This window comes from Sciurus vulgaris, assembly GCF_902686455.1.
Source record: "Sciurus vulgaris genome assembly, contig: HiC_scaffold_261_arrow_ctg1, whole genome shotgun sequence".
Classification (NCBI taxonomy): Eukaryota; Metazoa; Chordata; class Mammalia; order Rodentia; family Sciuridae; genus Sciurus; species Sciurus vulgaris.
Window position 1 is genome coordinate 7,457,969 of NW_027632793.1, and position 5,358 is coordinate 7,463,326.

The following is a 5,358-nucleotide window of genomic DNA, read 5'->3' on the forward strand; positions in this document are numbered from 1 at the left end:
AGGTCTCACTGGTCAGTTCCCCTCCTAGAGGTTCCCCTCAATTTACAGCTACCACCTGGGCTGGGCTGCCTTCCTCTGTAAAGTTCCCAGGGGTGCGGCCCTACCTCCTGGGCATGGGAGCCTCACTCTTCACAGATGAATCTCCTTAGGCTGCCCCTCCTCATAGAATCTGCCCGCAGGCCTGGAACCTTCGCTCTGCCCTAAGCGTGTCTCTGTGCGGCTCTTCCACCAAGAAGCCTCCTAAATCCTGGGACCCTGTTCTGCACCTAATCGCCTGGCTATGCGGCCTCTCCTCTGAGCAGCCACCTACATTCGCTCTTCGTCCCAGAGACCTGCCACATGCCTCTTCCTCCAGACAGCCACCCAGTATTCTGGTTTAGTCACTTAGGAGTCCGAGCAACTCACTGTGTGCCTCCTCCTTCCACCAACCGCTCATAGCCCTGGGCAATCACTCCAAGTCGAAGTGACCCTCCCCGTTCCTCTTCCTCCTCCAGGTAACCCCCGGGGTGTTCAGGAGTGGTCGCTCTGTGTGGCTCTGAATCCACGTCACCTGCTGCACACCTCCTCTGGGTAGCTGCCCGGACCTCTGGTGCAGCCACTCAAGACCAAGGGACCCACTGCGCTCCTCCTCCAGGCAGCCCCCTATGTTCAGAAGCGGTCGCTTGAAGTCCAAACAACTCACCAAACGCCTCCTCCTCTGAGCAGCTGCCTGGAGCTCTAATGCAGTCACTGTGAGTCCAAACACCCCACTGTGCTCCTGCTTCTCCTCCTCCTACTCCTCCGGGCAGGCCCCGGTGTTCAGAAGTGGTCTGAGTCCAAACAGCTCACCGCGCCACTTCTCTTCTGGCAACCGCCTGTAGCTCTGGTATAGTCACTCCGAATCCAAGCGGCCACACTCCTCCTCCTCCTCCTCAGGGCAGGAGTGTTCAGAAGTGGTCGCTCTGAGTCCAAACAGCTCTCCTCGCCGCTTCTCCCCTGGGCAGCTGCTGGATCCCCAGTGGTTGCTCTGAGTCCTAGCGCTGTGCTGAGCAGCCTCCTTTGCGATGCTCCCAGTTGTCCGAGTTCCAAGATCCACTTATATTCTGTGTGTTTGGCAACTGTTTTGGATTGAGGGACACACTGAAGGCAAAGGAAAGGAAAAGCTATTTCATAGGAATGGCAATCAAAAGAAGAGATGGCTATACTTATATCACATAAAGTTAAATTTAAGTCAAAAACTCCCACAAGTGGTAAAGAAGGCCATTATGTAATGATAAAGTAGCAATTTCTTCAAGATGAAATAGCTTTTGTAAATGTATGTGTAGCATTACCAAAGAACATAAACATGTAAAGTAAAGCAAATATCAACAAAACCAAAGCAAAAAGTAGATGGTGATACAATGAGAACAGAGACCCTCAAGGCTCTATTTTTAATAGTGGATGGCTCATCTAGACAGAAAATCATCAAGGAAACAGCAAACTGGAAAACTGTAGACCACATGGACCTAGCAGACCTATGCAGAGCATTGCCCGAATAGCAGAAGAATGCACTTTATTTTTCAAGTACAAACAGATATTCTCCAAAATAAATTGTATGTTAGGCCACAAAACAAGTCTTAACAAGTTAAAAAAAAATCAACATATCAATATCTTTTCTGACCACATTACTATTAAATTGGAAACAAATAAAAGGAAAAGAAATTGAAAAATTTACCAACATGTGAAAATTAAATATTGCACTTCTGAACAGTCCATGAGTTCAAGAAGAAATCAAAAGGGAAATAAAATACTGAGTAACAAATGGACATAGAAACACATACTAAGATCTCTGGAATGAGGCCAAAGCCATACTACAAGGGAAGTGCAGAGTAAAAAATGTCAATCTTAAGAAAAAAGGAAGATCTCAAGTGGACAGTCTCACTTTTCATTTCAAAGAATTAGTAAAGAACAAACTGCTGCCAAAGGTAACAGAATCAGGTATTCACAAAAATCAGAGCAGAGATAAGTGAAATAAAAAGAGAAAAATAATACAAAAGATCAAGAAAACTGTCAGTTTCTGAAAAATTGACAAACCTCAACTAGACTAAGAAAACATAAAACTCAAATAAATAAAACCATAAAGTGAAAAAGCAGACATTATAATGGATATCACAAAAATACAAAGAACGTAAAAGACTCCTGTGATTGACTATAAGCCACCCAAAATGAATAATCTAGAAGCAAGGGTAAATTCCTAGAAACATAGATGTCAATATTGAATCATGAATAAATAGAAAATCTAAGCAGGCAATTAATGAGTAAGTAGATTGAATATATAACCAAAAATCCTCCAAAAAAGAAAATCTGAGGATCTGTTGACTTCACAGATAAATTTTATCAAAATTTTAAAGAATTGAAATCAACCCTTCTAAAATTCTTCCCAAAAGCTGAAGAGCAGCGAGCACTTCAAAACTCATTTACAAGGCACATGTTACCCCGATATCAAAGTCAGACTTGTCACTACAAGAAAAGAAAATTATAAATTAATATCTCTGATGAACATAGCTGCAAAACTCCTCACCAAAATACTAAAACTGTCAGTCAGCTTTCCATCACTATAAAATATACCTGAGATAACCAGCTTACAAAGAGAGAAGGTTGTCCTGGCTCACATGCTCTGAGGCTCCTGCCCATGTAGTGGGCCTGTGGAGATGCAGCAGATCATGGCAGCACATGCAATGGAGAGAAACAGGCACCTGCTGGCCAGGAAGATGAGAGATGAAGAGGAGGACCCCTCAGGATGGTACCCTCATGGGCATGTACCATGGCCTTAAGGTTTCCCCCTGAGTCCTCCTCTTAGAGTTTCTCTCCACTGCCCAGCTGTAGAGCAAGCCTCAACACAGGGCCTTCAGGAGACATTCCAGATTCAAACTCCAGTGCAATCTGAACACAGCAGATCCAAGGCTCACAGGACATGAACGATTGTGACCATCCCTGGGATATGGGCTGGTCTAACACCTGGTATCAACATGTGTGATACAGCACATATGGAGTGAAAATGATGGACACAGGATCACTTGAACAGAGGGAGAAAGAGCACCTGCAAAATCAGCTTCCTTCATCATCACCATCAAGTTCCCATTGAGGCGGCACAGAAGATGGTACAACTTGAGTGTGTTCCCTGAAGTCCACATGTTGGAAGGCTGGTGTCCATAGTGTAAGACTGAGAGTTGGTGGGGGGGTTTAAAAGGTCAGGCTAGTGAGAGGTTCCAGGCTGCCTCCACTCAGCCTGGTTCCCTGTTTTTTTTTTTTTTTTTTTTTTTTTTTTTTTTTTTTTTTTTTTTTATGGGATCTCCTCCTCTCACATGCACTCCTGATATTTTGATGCCATCTGCCATAAAGTGATACACCCAGGGGGTCCCAAGCTATGCTGTCTGAATTTTCAGCCTCCAAAGCTGAGCTAAATAAACCTCTTTTCTTTATAAGTTAGTGAGCCTCAGGTGTTTCATTGTAATAATGAAGGCTGACTAACACAGAAGAAAGTACCTTAACATAGTAAAGACATATGACAAGTCCAAAGCTAATACCATACATTTCCCCTAAATTCAGGTATAATGTGAGTATGACAGCTCCTACAATTTTAGGCAAGAAAAAAATAATATATGTCATCAAAATTGGAAAGGAAGAAATAAAATTGTCTTTGAAAATGACATGATCGCACATATCAAAAACCCATAAAACTCCACCAAAAATTTTTTTGGAGGGTACTGAGGATTGAACTCAAGGGCGCTTGACCACCGAGCCATATCCCCAGCCCTATTTTGTATTTTATTTAGAGACAGGGTCTCACTGAGCTGCTTAGTGCCTCACTTTTGCTGAGGCTGGCTTTGAACTCAAGATCCTCCTGCCTCAGCTTCCCAAGCCACTGAGATTATAGACATGTACCACCATGCCCAGCTTCCACCAAAAATTTTCAAAATTAATTAAACAAATTTTCAAGGTCCAAAATCAACATACACAAATCAATAACATTTCTATACACAATGAAGTATCAGGAAAGAATTTTTTAATCTCCCTTATAATAGCATCAAAGTACTAAAAATTAAATTTAGCTTAGTTCATGGATTAGGAGAATTAATATTTAAAAAAATGTGCACACTATCCACAACATCTACAGTTTCAATGCAATTCCCATCAAAATTCAACTGACAATTTTCATAGACATAGGAAAAAACAATCCTAAAACTCACATGGAACCCCAGAAGATGCCTCATAGCAACAACACCTTGAGTGGAAAGTGCAAAGCAGGAGACATCACTCTTGCTGATTTCATATTGTATTACAAAGCTATCAAAAGCAAACTAGCCTGGTGGTAGCATAAGAGCAGACAGGTAGATCATTGGAAAGAACAGAAATCCACAGGAAGCCCAGAAATGGATCCACACACCTGAAGCAGGATTACTGGACCCTGCAGACACAGTTACAACCCATCATCTACAGTGGTTAATCATCAAAACACAAAGAAATGGAAACATTGCAACATCATACAAACAAGTGACCTGAGGAAAATGGGTGAAAGACCTGAGCAGACATTCCTCAAAAGAAGGCATACAACAGCCCGCCATTCTTGGAAAAACACAGCATTCTGTTAGTCATTATGGAAACACAAATTCACAACAGGAGAAGGTGTCATCTCACACCTAGATGTGGAAAGACCACATCTAGGGGAAATGGATGCTGCAGAGAAAATGGACCCTGGTGAGGCCAACCGTGGGCCCTGGTGAGGACCCTTGTCTGCCTCTCTGGTGTAGGAAAGACCACATCATCTCACGCCTGGTTCAAAAACTGTTGTCAAAAAGGTCAAAGATATCGCTATTATGAAGAATGTGGAGAAAAGTGCACTTTGGCTGCTGTTGTTGGGAATGTGGATTGGTGTAGCCGTTATGGAAAACAGCATGGAAGGTCTTCAAAAACTTCAAAATAGAACCACTGCAGGGTCCAGTAAATCCTGCTTCAGGCTATAGAACCAGAGGAATCCAAGTCAATGTGTTGAAGAGATGCCTGTAGTGCCATATTCAAGGTCGAATCCACCAAGCAGCCCACGGTAGGAAAAGCCTAGGCATCCACCCTCCCATGAGTAGATTAGAAAGCCAAGGTATATAGGTCCAATGGAATGTTATTCAGCATTAAAAAGAAGGAAACCCTGTCATTGTGACCCTATGATGAGTCTGGAAACATTCTGTTAAATGGCAGCAGGCAAACCACATGATCCTACTTGTATGTGAACTCTAGAAAAGCTGGCTCACAGGAGCAGACAGGAGGATGGCTGTGGCCAGGGTGATGTGCACAGGACATGCTGGTTCCAGGGTGTGATGTGCACAAGAAAGAATGAATCTGCCC